The sequence below is a fragment of the Triticum aestivum genome, chromosome 7A, assembly GCF_018294505.1.
Source record: "Triticum aestivum cultivar Chinese Spring chromosome 7A, IWGSC CS RefSeq v2.1, whole genome shotgun sequence".
Lineage (NCBI taxonomy): Eukaryota > Viridiplantae > Streptophyta > Magnoliopsida > Poales > Poaceae > Triticum > Triticum aestivum.
Genome location: NC_057812.1, coordinates 613,263,877 through 613,282,702, shown reverse-complemented (window position 1 = coordinate 613,282,702; position 18,826 = coordinate 613,263,877). Strand labels below are relative to the sequence as shown.

The 18,826-nt window shown below is 44.7% G+C and overlaps 2 pseudogenes across 1 annotated transcript; both read right to left on the bottom strand.

Annotated features, from left to right (window-relative positions):
- Positions 1-1,290: 1,290 nt before the first annotated feature.
- On the bottom strand, positions 1,291-15,389 carry LOC123153567 (probable cation transporter HKT3; annotated as a pseudogene).
- Positions 15,390-16,101: 712 nt separating this feature from the next.
- On the bottom strand, positions 16,102-18,302 carry LOC123153685 (cation transporter HKT2-like; annotated as a pseudogene). The gene is made up of 4 exons (XR_006476557.1): positions 17,129-18,302; positions 16,773-17,003; positions 16,325-16,506; positions 16,102-16,181 (listed from the first exon to the last, which is right to left on the bottom strand). The product of XR_006476557.1 is annotated as a cation transporter HKT2-like (transcript).
- Between the last annotated feature and the right edge of the window lie 524 nt (positions 18,303-18,826).

The following is an 18,826-nucleotide window of genomic DNA, read 5'->3' as shown; positions in this document are numbered from 1 at the left end:
GTCGAAACGGTCAAGATTGCTTTTGGGCTTGTTTTCATCCAAAATCGTTTACCACTGCAAAAAAGACCCGCAAGGTGCAACCAGTTTAAACCGAACAGTTTTGGAAAGTTCGGATAAACCAGTCCGAATTTGACTAGGGTTTTGGACGTGAATTGATGTAATTTTCTTGTAAGAAAAGCCTAGATAAATTCTTTGCTTATACGGGAAGTCCAGCCACCTCTTATATATGTTGGTGGTGACGGCCGATTGAAACAACACACAATCGATCTATCAATATATCATCTTTTTACCTTTACCTTTATCTCTCTCCCTTGTTCTTCTTCTTCCTCGTTCTTCGTTCGTTCTTCGTTAGCAGGGCGGCGAACCTCGAGGCCCTAAGGGCGATCAGGTCGACTTAGGGCAGCTCATAGCCGCCGCAAGCCCTGACGGGGTCCCTTCCAGGTGTGTGGGGTTTCGGGTCCTCAAAAGCACCCGCCGGATTGCTTGCGTATCGCGCTTTCGGACGGGTCTCCTTCGACGTGAGCTGCGGTGCATCACCCTCAGCGTTGGAGGTACACGGTGACGTGTTCGTGTGCGAACACACTTAGCATGGGTAAAATTCCTCGTGTGGAACCATCTGAATCATCCTCTTGCATTCTCTGATCCATAAAAATATAAGTACATTGCTGAGAGATACTCATGATAGTTGGCGTGACGGGTAGGGGGTGCAGTGCAGGTGCACATGATGGAGCTACGATCCAGACAGGATCTTCTCCGGCCATCGGGGGCCGGCCTATGCTAGAGTAGGTCATACAGATTGGCACACTTGACTTGGTCGTGACGTTGTGTGGCATCCTGCCTTCGCCTCGCTCCCTGAAGGCACGATATTCACCATCAAAAGCCCGTATTTCCTCGCCGGCGACTTTGGCCTAGTGTGCCTCCAGGATCCGGTTCATGGTCGAGTGACAGATCCAAAGCCGGGCAATCCCTGGGATCTCCAGTTCTCCACCAACACCACATGACGTCAAGTCAAAGCCGCTTCCCAACTCAATTAGTAACTTAATGTTTGCAAATCTCTTTCTCATGGTAAGGAAATGATAATTTTCTCCGATGCGAGGCGAAGCGAGAGCTCCGGCGTGCCGCAGGGCACCGGCAGCGATGTTATTCGGCCTTCTTCTCCGAGGCATGCGCCACCGTCGCCGCCGCTGCTGCCACGGCTGGTGACCTCCGCCACCCTGTAATTTGTGGCTTTTGTTTTGTGATGCAGGATACAGAAGCATATAGTTACACATTAAAAGGCATTATTTGGGATCACTTTCTTGCAGGTTTACACCCGGAGGAAGAACACAAGGAGAAAATTTTGTAACCCATGGACAGCCCGACGTTCGTGTTTGCGCTGCACACGCAGAGACAATGATTCAGTCAGAAGCAGTTCGTGAAGAATTATGAGAGTACTAAAGTTTCAGAGGATTTTTGTTTGTTTGGCTAATCACCTTATGACCTCGAAGATCATGTTGAATGTGGAGAAATTGAGAGGGTCGGTGGAAAGCGATCTCCTCCCGGTGCCTGCAGCATTACAGGCCAGTGGTGAAAAGAAAACACATGCTATTTAGTGACAGGTGTCTCTTGTTTGCTATATCCTTGTGTTGTGCGCTGCCTCTCCCATCATCATCATACATTGAGAGAAATGATGCCGAGGCCGGAATGCACCTGAAAATGCACAGAGACTTCGTTAATTGTTTTTGCGGTTGTTTGCCTGGCAACAAGAACTTAAGAGGGCACAGAACTTACACATCATAGTGATGAATAGTATTAAATCTGCTGGAGCAACTAGGGAGCAGTCGATGGAATTCTCTCCTGCCTGCCTCCTTGTGTTCACGGCCATGAAAAAGGCGTTGGGGATCTTCTGATTGGGGGTCAGCCCCGCATACACTGAATAATCCCAGTTCAGGCAGCACAAGAGTGTGATGGCCACGGCTATAAGAGCAGCAACCAGTGGCTGCAAGGGATACTGTCTGCTGGTTAGGCAGCAAGTAGCTGAAACCCACTGCCTTTGTGTTGTTCATCATGAACTCAAACTCGTCAGGTTCATCTCTAGTTATTCTTAGTCCTCTCAGAGTCTCAGTGCCCATATCGCCAACCTTAGAAACACAGGAAACAGCGTGTTGCCTGTAAAATAGGGTCTAGTATATTGTCTTTGTACACGTATGTAATTGTAATTATGATCATCTATATATTAAAATGTGAGACTGGATGTCAACCACCCATGCAAAATCTTAAACCCTGTGTTTCAATTTGGTATCAGCCAGGTCGGATCGCCGCCGCCCGAACCTCTCTCCGCGCAGCCGCTGCTTCCGATTGCAAGCTAGCTAGCCATCCATCAGCGCCGTGTAGCTAGCTATCCATCAGCATCCATCCACCCGCTGCTGTTGCCGCGCGTGACATCTAACCGCGCCGCCGCTTCCGATCGCACTTGCCACGCGAGCCATCTTCCGCGACTTGCTCCGCTGCCGCCGCGCGCTGTTCCGTCCGCGCCGCCGCTGCGATGCCGTCCGCCGCTATGTCCGTCGCCCAAACTAGCGGCGCCATCGTCTCTTCTCCTGTCGTCTCGATCCCCGCCGCGCTCGCCGTCCCGATGATCTCCGTCCGTCTCGGTCGCCACAACTTCATGCTCTGGGAAGGGGGGGGGGAGGCATCACCAGCACCGTTCTTGCCGGTGCCAACCTCCACGGACACCTCGATGGCACCAAGGCGGCACCGGCTAAAACACTCGTTGTCGGCACCGGTGACGCTGCTACCACCATCGCCAACCCGGAGTACCACCAATGGTGGGTTCAAGATCAGCGCGTGAAGGGGCTTCTTCTCACCTCCATGGATGAGGATATTGCATGCCAACTTATTGGCTGCGAGTCGGCGCATGCGGTGTGGACAGCCGTCGCCGCCATGTTCGGCGCCCAGAGCCGCGCCAATGTCCGCCACATCCGGCGGCAACTTCAGTCGCTGAGGAAGGACGATCTATCTGCCGCGGAATACATGCACAAGATGAAGGCCCTGGCCGACACTATGGCCGCCGTCGGCTCTCCGATCCGTGATGATGAGCTTATCGATCACATCCTTACCGGCCTTGGCTCCGCCTACAACTCCATCGCCGCCTCCTTGGGCATGAGTAACGCACCCATGCCCTACTCCAGTTTTTACTCATTGGTTCTGTCCTTCGAGGCGCTGTAGGCACAACAGAGTGCGGTGGAGGGGTGGTCTCCCTCCGCGAACGCCGTGACCCGTTCGGGTTCGTACGGCGCGGGCGGACGCGCGCCCTACTCCGATCCCTATCCCTCCCACGGGGGGGGGGGGGGGACGCCCGGCTGATGGACATGGCCAGCCCGGGCAGAGCCGCTAGGGCGGTAATGGCGGCAACACCGGCGGCCGTGACCACAACGCTGGTTATGCCGGCAATGGCCGGCAAGGTGGAGGGGGCAACACCGGCAACAACGGCGGAGGCGGTGGGCGTCGCAACCGCTAGCGTCCCCGGTGCCAAATTTGCAAGAACTGGGGCCATGAAGCCGACGACTGTCGCAAGCGCTATGATCAGGATCACAACTCCCGCTCCGCCAACTCAGCCTCCACCAACACCGTCGACTTTCCTTGGGTGTTGGATACCGGGGCTATGGATCACTTGACTAATGATCTTGAGCGCCTCCAGGTTCATGAGCGCTATGACGGCAAGGATCAGGTTCAGGTGGCCAATGGTGCAGGTTTGTCTATTTCACACATTGGTCATTCGCGTTGACCCGGTTCATCTCTTAAACTGCGTAACATCCTTCATGTTCCACACATCAGCCAACATCTTCTCTCTGTTTATCGTCTTCTTTGTGATAATGACGTGTTTGTTGAATTTCACCGTCGTTTTTTCCTTGTTAAGGACAAAGAAACCGGGCACGTCATCCTTCACGGTAGAAGTTATGGGGGGGGGGGGGTCTATCCGGTCCCCTTCGCTCGTGCGTCATCTTCATCGTCTCACCGTGCCTCCTCCGGTGTTCGAGTTTCGTCGTCGCAATGGCATCAACGTCTTGGTCATCCCACAAATAATGTGGTCACTTCCATTGTTCGGAGTCATGAACTTCCGTGTTCTAGTTCAAATAATTCATCGTTAGTTTGTGATGCCTGTCAGCGTGCTAAGAGTCATCAACTACCTTATTCTACTTCGTTTCACATCACTACTGTACCTCTTGAATTAATACATTCAGATGTTTGGGGTCCCGCTCTTGCTTCGTCAGGAGGGTACAAATATTATGTTAGTTTTACTGATGACTACACGCGCTTCACATGGATTTATTTGCTTAAACACAAGTCTGATGTTGAGCAAGTTTTCTACAACTTTCAGGCTCATGTCGAACGCCTTCTGGATTATAAAATCAAAGCCGTTCAGTCCGACTCGGGTGGTGAATACCACAAACTCCATCGCTACTTTCAATGCACGGGCATCTCTCACTGAGTGTCATGTCCGCATACCTCTCAGCAGAACGGTATTGCCGAGCGCAAACACCGACATTTGGTCGAGACCGGTCTTGCCTTGCTTGCGCACTCCTCTCTTCCACTTCGGTTTTGGGATGAGGCTTTTCTTACGGCATGTTACCTCATCAACCGTATGCCCACTCCGGTTCTCCACAAGGACACACCTTTGTTCCGTCTGTTTCATGTTCAGCCCAACTACTCCTCCCTTCGGATTTTTGGGTGTGCTTGCTGGCCTAGTCTCCGCAAGTACAATGCTCACAAGCTTGAGTTTCAGTCCAAGATGTGTGTTTTCCTTGGCTATAGTCCTTTGCATAAGGGCTATAAGTGTCTTGACCGTATCTCCGGTCGGATATACATCTCTCGTGATGTTATTTTCGACGAGAATGTGTTCCCTTACTCTCAACCCGGCGTTTCGGTTGATCCTGCTTCTCTTGAACATGCACTCACTTTTCCCTCCGATGAACCGGTTCTGGATGTCCATGTGCATAAATATGACCTGTCCTATTTGTCATCTAACTTGTCTTTTGCAGGTGATATTGCTGGGAGTTCCCCCCAGGTACATGGTGTTGCTCCGACGCCTCTCGATGCGCCCGACATGCATGTCCCGCCGCCCGAGACGGGCGCGGCTGCCTCGCCTGATGGCGCGACCGTGGATGCGGCTGGGTCGCCACCCTCGCCCGGTCCGTCGCCCGGGCCGCCGCCGTCGCCTGGGCCGGTCCAGCACACCATCATCTCTCGGCCCGTGCCGTCTCTTGCTGAGGTCCCCTCAGTCGCGACACCCTCGGCCGAGCCCTCGTCGCCGTCGTCTTCTCTTATTGGCGATGCAGCTCCGGCGCATGCTATGGTTACACGCCATCGTGATCATACGCGCAAGGAGAAGTCTTACACTGATGGCACGGTTCGGTACGACTCTCACCATCGTGCCTTCTTCGCCGCGCCGGTTTCCCATCGTGATGCTCTGGGTGAACCTGCCTGGCGTGCCGCCATGTCCGAGGAGTTTGCTGCTCTCCGTCACACTAACACCTGGGTGTTGGTGCCTCGGCCACCAGGTGTTAATATTGTGAGCTGCAAGTGGATTTTCAAAACCAAGCACCGTCCGGATGGGTCTGTTGATAAGCACAAAGCTCGTCTTGTTGCTCGTGGTTTCACTCAACAACACGGGATTGACTACGGAGATACTTTTAGCCCAGTGGTGAAGCCTGCCACGGTTCGCTTGGTTTTGTCTCTTGCTGTGTCTCGTGGCTGGAGCCTCCGACAGATTGATGTGAGCAATGCCTTTTTACATGGGTTCTTGGCCGAAGATGGGTACATGCAGCAGCCACCTGGATTCGACGATGCCACTTATCCCTCTCATGTCTGCAAACTTCAAGGTCTATTTATGGTCTCAAGCAGTCACCCCGTGCCTGGTATGCTCGTTTGAGTCAGCGCCTTTCGCAGCTCGGTTTTGTTGCTTCCAGATCAGATGCATCTCTGTCCATCTTCTCCCAGGGTACTATACAGATATACATGCTGGTGTACGTTGATGATATTGTGATTGCTGGCTCTACCCCCGCCATGGTGGATCGTCTTGTGCAGTCGTTGTCTGCTAGCTTTCCCATCAAAGATTTGGGTCGCCTCGAGTACTTTCTTGGTTTGGAAGCGTCCTTTCATTCAGGGGGCATGACCTTGACGCAGAAAAAGTATGCTTTAGATCTTCTTCATCGCGTCAACATGGAGAACTGCAAGGCCACTTCCACTCCGCTTGCTACATCTGAGAGTCTCTCACGTCATAGTGGTGCACTACTGGATAGAGATGACTCCTTTCGGTATCGCAATGTGGTTGGGGCACTTCAGTATTTGACCCTCACTCGTCCTGATATCTCCTTCGCAGTGAACAAAGTGTGTCAGTTCCTGTCTCAGCCGACGAAGGATCATTGGGAAGCAGTCAAGCGTATTCTGAGATATGTCAAAGGTACGCTAGACATGGGACTACGGATTCATAAGTCCAGATTTACTGGAGTGAGTATATTCACCGATGCAGACTGGGCAGGCTGTGTTGATGATAGGCGCTCCACTGGTGGTTTTGCTATATTTGTTGGACCTAACCTTGTATCTTGGAGCTCGAAGAAGCAACCCACAGTCTCGAGATCAAGCACCGAGGCAGAGTATAAGGCATTGGCTAATGGCGCGGCTGAAGCCATTTGGATAGACTCAGTTCTCACAGAACATGGAGTCCCACGGCAGCGCACTGATACGTCTCCAACGTATCTATAATTTTTGATTGCTCCATGCTACTTTATCTACTGTTTTGGACTATATTGGGCTTTATTTTCCACTTTTATATTATTTTTGGGACTAACCTATTAACCGGAGGCCCAGCCCAGAATTGCTGTTTTTTGCCTATTTCAGTATTTCGAGGAAACAGAATATCAAACGGAGTCCAAAGGGAATGAAACCTTCGGGAACGTGATCTTCTCATTGAACGTGACCCAGGAGACTTGGACCCTACTCCAAGAAGTTTCCGGGGAGGTCACGAGGGTGGAGGGCGCCCCCCTGGGCGCGCCCCCCTGCCTCGTGAGCCCCTCGTGGCCCCCCTGACGTACTTCTTCCACCTATATATCTCCATATACCCTAAAAACATCCGGGAGCAACATAGATCGGGAGTTCCGCCGCCAGAAGCCTCCGTAGCCACCGAAACTCAATCTAGACCCGTTCCGGCACCCTGCCGGAGGGGGCAATCCTTCTCCGGTGGCCATCTTCATCATCCCGGTGCTCTCCATGACAAGGAGGGAGTAGTTCTCCCTCGGGGCTGAGGGTATGTACCAATAGCTATGTGTTTGATCTCTCTCTCTCTCTCTCGTGTTCTTGAGATGATACAATCTTGATGTATCGTGAGCTTTGCTATTATATTTGGATCCTATGATGTTTCTTCCCCCCTCTTCTCTCTTGTAATCAATCGAGTTTCCCCTTTGAAGTATTCTTATCGGATTGAGTCTTTAAAGACTTGAGAACACTTGATGTATGTCTTGCCGTGGATATCTGTGGTGACAATGGGATACCACGTGCCCCTTGATGTACGTTTTGGTGACCAACTTGCGGGTTTCGTGACATTGGGAACCTATGCATAGGGGTTGGCACACGTTTTCGTCGTGATTCTCCGGTAGAAACTTTGGGGCACTCTTTGAGGTTCTTTGTGTTGGTTGAATAGATGAATTGAGATTGTGTGATGCATATCGTATAATCATGCCCACGGATACTTGAGGTGACATTGAAGTATCTATGTGACATTAGGGTTTTGGTTGATTTGTATCTTAAGGTGTTATTCTAGTACGAACTCTAGGGCTGTTTGTGACACTTATAGGAATAGCCCAACAGATTGATTGGAAAGAATAACTTTGAGGTGGTTTCGTACCCTACCATAATCTCTTCGTTCGTTCTTCACTATTAGTGACTTTGGAGTGACTCTGTGTTGCATGTTGAGGGATAATTTTATGATCCAATTATGTTAGTATTGTTGAGAGGACTTACACTAGTGAAAGTATGAACCCTAGGCCTTATTTCCTATCATTGCAATACCGTTTACGCTCACTTTTATCATTAGTTACCTTGCTGTTTTTATATTTTCAGATTACAAATACCTTTATCTACCATCCATATTGCACTTGTATCACCATCTCTTCGCCGAACTAGTGCACCTATACAATTTACCATTGTATTGGGTGTGTTGGGGACACAAGAGACTCTTTGTTATTTGGTTGCAGGGTTGCTTGAGAGAGACCATCTTCATCCTACGCCTCCTACGGATTGATAAACCTTAGGTCATCCACTTGAGGGAAATTTGCTACTGTCCTACAAACCTCTGCACTTGGAGGCCCAACAACGTCTACAAGAAGAAGGTTGTGTAGTAGACATCAAGCTCTTTTCTGGCGCCGTTGCCGGGGAGGTGAGTGCTTGAAGGTATATCTTTAGATCTTTCAATCGAGTCTTTTAGTTTCTTGTTTTATCACTAGTTTAGTTTATAAAAGAAAATTACAAAAAAATGGAATTGAGTTTGTCTCATACGCTTCACCTTTTTAATATCTTTCGTGAGTATGATGGAAAGGATAATTATGCTCAAGTGCTAGAAGAAGAAATCTACAAAATGTTTGGCACTAAATCTTTGAATGATGAGCATGATTGCAATGTTGTTAGTACGAATTCTTTGAATATCCATGATGCTAATGATGATTGCACTAGTTATGATGAAAATACCTCCTATAAACATGTCAATTTTTGTGGAGTAGATTGGGTTTGCAAGTACACACCGAATAGGGAAGATAGATATTGTAAGAGGCATAAGTACTTAGAAACTAAATTGTTGCAAGAAAGTCTAGATGAATGTGCTGAAAGATTCAATATTTTTCGTGCCCCTTGTGAACTTTGCAATGAACATGGTCATTTAAAGCTCCAATTCTATTTGTTTCATGATCAAGTCGTGTCCAAACATTGTGATAATTTGATTACCCTTGAGCATCATAAAGAGCTTAGCCTTCTTTTGGGTTATGAAGAAATGAAACGTATAACTGAGGGTATTCCAAAGTTTAATCTTGATAGAGTTCTTGATTTTGATCTAGAGAATATTTATATGTATTGTGCGGTGAATTGCATTGAAAATCCTTATATTGCCAACTACATAAAGAAAAGGAAACAAATAGAAGATGAAGAGAATACTAATGAAAGGGAAGAGACTTGCCAATATCCTCCTATTATCTCTTATGATGAATCAGGCAACGAGGAGGAGCCTCCTATTCAACCAATCTCATTAATAAGGAGCTCCAAAAAGAGGATTGAACCCACACACGATGTGGTAAAGAAGAAGAAAAGAAAAAGGAAGAGAGGTAAAAAGGTATCTCTCCCAAATAAAGTTGCTCCTATAATAGTTGTGCCTCATGAAAATGAAGATGATACACTTGATGATGATCTCGTTATGCCTATTGCTTGTTGTGATGATTATGATTGGGAAGATAATGATACTTTTTATGATCTTGAAAATCTTTTTGGCACATGCTTGGAAGAATATAATAATTGCTATACTATTGGTGTTATCCATGCTATTAATGATGAGAGTGATTATGCTTATGATACGAAAAGGCCCAAGCTTGGGGAAGCTATGTTTGATGAGGATGACATATTTGAGAATATATTTGCTGCAATTAATGTCTGTCCCAAGCTTGGGGATTCTATGTTTAATAATGATGACATTTTTAGCCTTCCATGTTTTGATATGCAAAGTGATTATGATGAGAACAAAGTTGCTACTTATGATGATTATTGTGATGAAACTTATGCTATAAAAAGTAGTGATGATTATATTTATAAAACTTGTCATGATTATGATTACCCCTTCTCTGAACATTACTCTTTTAATATGGAAACAATTTATAGTATTCGACTTTCCTATGATACTCCCACTATTCCGAATGAGAAGAATTTTGCCTATGTGGAGAGTAATAAATTTTCTATGCTTGTAGATCATGAAAAGAATGCTTTAGGTGCTGGTTATATTGTTGAATTCATTCATGATGCTACTGAAAATTATTATGAGGGAGGAACATATGCTTGTAGGAATTGCAATAATATCAAGTTTCCTCTCTATGTGCTTAAAATTTTGAAGTTATGCTTGTTTTACCTTCCTATGCAAGTTGATTCTTGTCCCCACAAGTTGTTTTCTCACAAAATACCTATGCATAGGAAGTGGGTTAGACTTAAATGTGCTAGTCATATTCTTCATGATGCTCTCTTTATGTTACAATTTTTATCTTTTATGTGAGCATCATTGAAATCATCATGCCTAGCTAGGGGCGTTAAACGATAGCGCTTGTCGGGAGGCAACCCAATTTTATTTTTGTTCCTTGACTTTTGTTCCTGTTTAGTAATAAATAATTCATATGGCCTCTGTTTAGATGTGGTTTTATGTGTTTAATTAGTGTTTGTGCCAAGTTAAACCTATTAGATCTTCTTGGAAGATAGTTATTTGATCTTGCTGTAATTTTCAGAATCTTTGCGCTCAGTGCCCGAATTGTCAAAAATCACCAGAACGTGATAAAATAGTGATTCCAATTGCTTCTGATCAATAAACAAATTTACCAGGTTTTCTAATTTTGGTAGAAGTTTTTGGGTTCCAGAAGTTTGCGTTAGTAATAGATTACTACAGACTGTTCTGTTTTTGACAGATTCTGTTTTGCGTGTGTTGTTTGCTTATTTTGATGAATCTATGGCTAGTAAAATAGTTTATAAACCATAGAGAAGTTGGAATACAGTAGGTTTAACACCAATACAAATAAATAATAAGTTCACTACAGTACCTTAAAGTAGTCTTTTGTTTTCTTTCTCTAATGGAGCTCACGAGATTTCTATTGAGTTTTGTGTTGTGAAGTTTTCAAGTTTTGGGTGAATTCTTTTGATGGATTATGGAACAAGGAGTGGCAAGAGCCTAAGCTTTGGGATGCCCATGGCACCCCCAAGATAATCCAAGGACACCAAAAAGTCAAAGCTTGGGGATGCCCCGGAAGGCATCCCCTCTTTCGTCCACTTCCATCGGTAATTTACTTGGAGCTATATTTTTATTCACCACATGATATGTGTTTTGCTTGGAGCGTCTTGTATTATTTGTGTCTTTGCTTGTTAGTATACCACAATCATCCTTGATGTACACACCTTTTGAGAGAGCCATGTATGAATTGAAATTTGTTAGAATACTCTATGTGCTTCACTTATATCTTTTGAGCTTGATAGTTTACTCTATGTGCTTCACTTATATCTTTTTGAGCGTGATAATTTTTTGCTCTAGTGCTTCACTTAGATCTTTTAGAGCACGGTGGTGGTTTGTTTTAAAGAAACTTGATCTCTCATGCTTCACTTAGATTATTTTGAGAGTCGTTAATAGCATGGTAATTTGCTTAATGTTAATATACTTGGTATTCAAGATATGTGAAACTTTCTTTTTAGTGGGTTGAATACTAAGATAAGTTTGATGCTTGATAATTGTTTTGAGATATGGAGGTGATAATATCATAGTCGTGCTAGTTGAGTAGTTGTGAATTTGAGAAATACTTGTGTTGAAGTTAGCAAGTCCCGTAGCATGCACGTATGGTTAAAGTTGTGTAACAAATTTGAAGCATGAAGTGTACCTGGCTTGTGCATCCTTATGAGTGGCGGTCGGGGACGAGCGATGGTCTTTTCCTACCAATCTATCCCCCTAGGAGCATGCGCGTAGTACTTGATTTTTGATGTCTTCTAAATTTTTGCAATAAGTATATGAGTTCTTTTGACTAATGTTGAGTCCATGGATTATACGCACTTTTACCTTTCCGCCATTTGCTAGCCTCTTCGGTACCGTGCATTGCCCTTTCTCACATTGAGAGTTGGTGCAAACTTCGCCAGTGCATCCAAACCCCATGATATGATACGCTCTTTCACACATAAACCTCTTTATATCTTCCTCAAAACAGCCACCATACCTACCTATCATGGCATTTCCATAGCCATTCCGAGATATATTGCCATGCAACTTCCACCATCATCATCATCATCATGACATGCTTTACTTTTGTCATATTGCCATTGCATGATCTTGTAGTTGACATCGTATTTGTGGCAAAGCCATCATGCATTATTTTTCATACATGTCACTCTTGATTCATTGCACCATCCCGGTACACCGCCGGAGGCATTCATATAGAGTCATATCTTGTTCTAGTATCGAGTTGTAATCATTATGTTGTAATCAATAGAAGTGTGATGATCATCATTATTAGAGCATTGCCCAATCAAAAAAAAGAGAGAAAGGCCAAAAAAAAAGAAAGGCCCAAAAAAAGAGAGAATAAAAAGGGCAATGCTACTATCTCTTTTTCCACAGTTGTGCTTCAAAGTAGCACCTTGTTCTTCATGTAGTGAGTCTCATATATTGTGCTTCAAAGTAGCACCATGATTTTCATGTAGTGAGTCTCATAAGTTGTCTTGTTCATACTAGTGGGAATTTTTCATTATAGAACTTGGCTTGTATATTCCAACGATGGGCTTCCTCAAAATGCCCTAGGTCTTCATGAGCAAGCAAGTTGGATGCACACCCACTAGTTTTCTTTTGTTGAGCATTCTTAGCTCTAGTGCATCCGTTGCATGGCAATCCCTACCCCTTGCATGAACATCAATTGATGGGCATCTCCATAGCTCATTGATTAGCCTCATTGATGTGAGACTTTCTACTTTTTTGTCTTCTCCACACAATCCCCATCATCATATTCTATACCACCCATAGTGCTATGTCCATGGCTCGCGCTCATGTATTATGTGAAGGTTGAAAAAGTTTGAGATTATTTGAGTATGAAACAATTGCTTGGCTTGTCATCAGGGGTATAGAAGTTGGGAACATCTTTGTGTGACGAAAATGAAGCATAGCCTAACTATATGATTTTGTAGGGATGAACTTCCTTTGGCCATGTTATTTTGAGATGACATAATTGTTTGATTAGTATGCTTGAAGTATTATCATTTTTTATGTCAATATGAACTTTTGTCTTGAACCTTTCAGATCTGAATATTCATACCATGATTAAGAAGATTTACATCGAAATTTATGCCAAAGTATCACTCTGCATCAAAAATTCTCTTTTTATCATTTACCTACTCGAGGACGAGCAGGAATTAAGCTCGGGGATGCCTGATACGTCTCCAACGTAACTATAATTTTTGATTGCTCCATGCTACTTTATCTACTGTTTTGGACTATATTGGGCTTTATTTTCCACTTTTATATTATTTTTGGGACTAACCTATTAACCGGAGGCCCAGCCCAGAATTGCTGTTTTTTGCCTATTTCAGTATTTCGAGGTAACAGAATATCAAACGAAGTCCAAATGGAATGAAACCTTCGGGAACGTGATCTTCTCACCGAACGTGATCCAGGAGACTTGGACCCTACTCCAAGAAGTTTCTGGGGAGGTCACGAGGGTGGAGGGTGCGCCCCCCTGGGTGCGCCCCCTGCCTCGTGAGCCCCTCGTGGCCCCCCTGACGTACTTCTTCCGCCTATATATCTCCATATACCCTAAAAACATCCGGGAGCAACATAGATCGGGAGTTCCACCGCCAGAAGCCTCCGTAGCCACTGAAACTCAATCTAGACCCGTTCAGGCACCCTGCCGGAGGGGGCAATCCTTCTCCAGTGGCCATCTTCATCATCCCGGTGCTCTCCATGACGAGGAGGGAGTAGTTCTCCCTCGGGGCTGAGGGTATGTACCAATAGCTATGTGTTTGATCTCTCTCTCTCTCGTGTTCTTGAGATGATACGATCTTGAGGTATCGCGAGCTTTGCTATTATATTTGGATCCTATGATGTTTCTTCCCCCCTCTTCTCTCTTGTAATCAATCGAGTTTCCCCTTTGAAGTAATCTTATCGGATTGAGTCTTTAAAGACTTGAGAACACTTGATGTATGTCTTGCCGTGGATATCTGTGGTGACAATGGGATACCACGTGCCACTTGATGTACATTTTGGTGACCAACTTGCGGGTTTCGTGACATTGGGAACCTATGCATAGGGGTTGGCACACGTTTTCGTCGTGATTCTCCGGTAGAAACTTTGGGGCACTCTTTGAGGTTCTTTGTGTTGGTTGAATAGATGAATTGAGACTGTGTGATGCATATCATATAATCATGCCCACGGATACTTGAGGTGACATTGAAGTATCTAGGTAACATTAGGGTTTTGGTTGATTTGTATCTTAAGGTGTTATTCTAGTACGAACTCTAGGGTTGTTTGTGACACTTACAGGAATAGCCCAACGGATTGATTGGAAAGAATAACTTTGAGGTGGTTTCGTACCCTACCATAATCTCTTCGTTCGTTCTCCGCTATTAGTGACTTTGGAGTGACTCTGTGTTGCATGTTGAGGGATAATTTTATGATCCAATTATGTTAGTATTGTTGAGAGGACTTACACTAGTGAAAGTATGAACCCTAAGCCTTATTTCCTATCATTGCAATACCGTTTATGCTCACTTTTATCATTAGTTACCTTGCTGTTTTTATATTTTCAGATTACAAATACCTTTATCTACCATCCATATTGGACTTGTATCACCATCTCTTCGCTGAACTAGTGCACCTATACAATTTACCATTGTATTGGGTGTGTTGGGGACACAAGAGACTCTTTGTTATTTGGTTGCAGGGTTGCTTGAGAGAGACCATCTTCATCCTACGCCTCCTACGGATTGATAAACCTTAGGTCATCCACTTGAGGGAAATTTGCTACTGTCCTACAAACCTCTGCACTTGGAGGCCCAACAACGTCTACAAGAAGAAGGTTGTGTAGTAGACATCACGCACTCCTATATTGTGGTGTGATAACTTAGGGGCAACTTACCTGACGGCGAATCTAGTGTTTCATGCTCGGACTAAACACATTGAGATTGATTTTCACTTTGTGAGAGAACGGGTAGCTGCTTGTGAACTGGAAGTCATGTCTATTTCTACAGATGATCAGTTAGCGGATGTATTTACTAAACCCACTACTAGACAGATGCTAGACCGTTTTAGAACCAATCTGAATCTTGTATGTTGTTCAGATTGAGGGGGCATGTAAAATAGGGTCTAATATATTGTCCTTGTACACGTATGTAATTGTAATTGTGATCATCTATATATTGAGACGTGAGGCTGGATGTCAACCACCCACGCAAAACCCTAAACCCTGTGTTTCAATTTTTCCTACAAGAATCTGGCCAGTGAAGCCCTAGTCCCAAGAGAACACCACCAGGCTTTCGTTCATCGGCCGCATCAGTCCTCCGTTGGTGAAACAAGAGACAGTGATCGATATAAAGAAAATCATGGAGTTGATACCTTTCCTTGTTAAAACATCTCTTGCAGTTGAAACATGCATGTGCTAAGGCATACGACTGGGACTGCTCTTAGGGCCGACATGCGAACATGATGATTGTTCAAATGGAAAGGCGTTGCTCGACTAAAAGCTCGAGCTAAACAGAGTAATTGTTACTGTTATGAAGATGGTAATGAATTACTACTTTCTAAAAAGACACCAGAGAAGGCTTAGCAAACTCGATAGCTCTATCCACTTGCATGATTTGTGTGTTTGTTTTGACTCTGGCCTCCCTACTGGCCTTAAGTGATCTGCGTGTAGAGTTATTTCTTCAAATAAATATACAAAGCACTTAAGCATTAGCGTATAACTCAGACCTGTTAGCTGGGTTTCCATGTTAGCCCAGCCTGTTGATTAACTCATCAGTAAGGTCAATTAACTTTATGGAACACTGTTCAAAGACCTCAACAAATATACCGAGGCATTATTTGAATGCAAATTTTAGGCTTTGAATTTTGATAATTAACCAAACTTTTTTCTAGTTTCTCCTTGAACTTCTATGTAGCACAGTGATAAACAACACTATCATTTCGTGTCTATAAACTTGGTGCCAAAGCGGTAAAGCAACACAAAATTTATCTGTATTGTAAATTGTGTGCAATAATATTAACTCCACTCCAACAATGCAAATAATATTTGCTTTCTCTTTCGCTACAATTGCAATTGCGGGGAACTCATGTGGTTACATCTAGCATGCAACACATCAACAGATGGCTCAGTTCTTCAGTTGCATTGATACCTTGATGATGACTGCCAAATGCAAAGATGACTTGATCAGGGGAACCGAAGCTTGTCCTTTGCAAGCGCAACATGCACAAACTATAATCCAATTAGAAACCTGATTCTGCAGGCAGTACACTAGCGACAGCTATACCATTTTGGTACATTTGCCTTTCCAAGTAATCTTGGCCACTTGTATCATACTTTCCAGTATTTACCCGTGGCCATTGCGAAGGCCTTAAGCCTTCCATAGAGCATGACCAAGATTAGCACAAACTTTCCTTTGTCACTCCACCATCCAGAAAAGCTGTATGGCTTGTCCTGGCAGATGATCTCTGGGTGCAGCTGATGCAGCCTAGAACAACTGTAACCAGTGGATAAACCTGCATTACCATATGCGCTGCAAAACAAAGCATACAAAATTATTCACCTTAGTCAAAGGCATTCACGAGTTAGATTTTGTGTCCTAAGAGAGTTTAGTTTAGTATATCGTGTTTAGCTCTTGCAAACACAAAGTGGTCTGTTTATGAACTTACTTCACTCTTCTGCTATGCTGCAACTGCTATTTACCATTAGTCTATGCAACCATTGTCGTGTTGTCTTTTCTCCATCTTTGCCAACCGGCAGAATAATGAAATATTTCAGTTATATCAAAGAAAAACACACCTGATGACCTCGAATATCATGTTCAAGGTTGAGAAGTTAAGTGGATCGTTTCTGAGCCTTCTCCTTTCAGTGATGCAGGCAACTACCACAAAGATCGCATTAAACCCGAGTGGTGAAAATGCCAATTTCTGCACCAACGACCCTCTCTTGCCTCTCTTGCCTTTCGTGTTCTCATCGGTGGTTTTAATATCTCCATTGGGTGGTGTAAGTGTTGTTGTTGATGGCAAATACCTGAGACCAAAAAGTAAATTGTCGCACATGGATCTTGAGATTCTAAAGCAAGTAAGTACTACTACTTATCAAATGATATGAAATGAAACATCAATTAATGAAGTGTCATGCAGTCATCAACTTACATCATGACAATGAATATTAGTACTACAATGGCGGGTGACATGAGTGAGCAGTCAATGGAATTCTCCCCTGAGTGCCTCACATTCACCACCATAAAGAATGCATTGACAGTCTTCTGATAAGAGCTGAGCCCATCAAACACTGAAGAATTACAATCAACAGCGCAGAACATCATGACCCCAGCTGCTACAAGGCCAATGACCGTCGAGGAGAGAAATGCAGTTGGCAACCTAGGAAGCAGATTAGCAAAATGCACCTCCTCAGGGTTCTTGATCATGTGCCACAGCTCCTTCATCTCTATGAGCCTCTCCAGGAACCATACCAGTAGTCTCAGGAAGAGAGGGAACAATGTGTTGCCTGCCAGAATCTGGCCACTGAGCAGCAGCAAGAGGCCTGAATTCTTTGAGAAGATGACCATGTTCTCATTTGTGGGCACGAGTCCTGCATTCGCACAGGAGGCGACGGTGACTGATAGTGAGAAGAGCACGATGTTGATCCCTTTCTTGTTCAGTGGGGCACTTGCACTTGGCACATGAGTTATATACAGAAAAACCAGCAGAAAGCCCAAGACATGGATCACGGCAAAGTACCCAAAGACCACATATCCTAAGCACTTGACAGTCCTACTCCTCTTCAACTCTGTACATTTCTTGGGTGGAATTGCATGAGCTGCTTCTTCAAGCTGTGACTCATCACTTTGTGCCGCGTTGTTCGCCGAGTCTATCTCTTCAAGCTCGACGGGAACCGAGCTGATCTTCACATTCGGAAGATCTTGCATGTCTTGATGGTTCACTCTAAGCATGAGGCCCAAGAGTGAAACAAAGATCTCCCCTCCTACAAGCATGAACAGCGTCAAGACCACAATTTGAGAGCTTGAGAGATCCTCCATCGTGATGGTGCTGAGGCCAGAAACTGTTAGAGAAGAAGTTGACAAGAATAACATGTTAGTGTAAGGAGGGCTGAAGTCAGGATTGCTTGGTTTCAGCACATCAAGAGGACCGAACCAAGTACAGCAATGGCAAGGAAGTAGGACAGTTGGATCAAGAAGGGGTGAACATGCAATGCAACAAATCGGTAGACAAAAGCTATTGGATCGACAACATATCTACTGATACGGTAGAAGCTATGCAGCTTGATATGGATGAAATCCTGGTAAAATCTTCTCACCCGGCCCATGGTGCTATGTATGAGTGTGAGAAACAAATGCATATATCCGTGTCAAGATAGGTCTCATACTGGTGCTACTTATATGTGCGCACTGCATCATTGGCTTGATACCATGAGGAGATCAATTTAATCCTCTGATCCTAGTCTTGGTTTTAAAATCTATCATAGGAGAGAAAATCAAATACAATCATGATGTACTCTCAATCAATCAATAGCATTGATTTCTTTTCCAAGAAAAACATTTGGTAGGTGAGTCTTAGGCACTAAGTTAGCAGTATTAAACTCTCTTTTGTCATCAGGGCACATGAGGTGCGAACACCAGCTAATAATCACAATAATGCACCAATGTTTATTGGACGTTGGCGAAGAGTAATATCCATTGTAGCATCTCAGAGAGTCAGTCCCATGTGCAACTGCAGAAATGGGCCAATCAGGAGGGAGAGCCTTCGAATAATTGCATATGGTCAAGCTACATCGTACACGCTCACATGTTAGCAAGATAGCAACTTCATACTATAGCAGATTGGGAATCT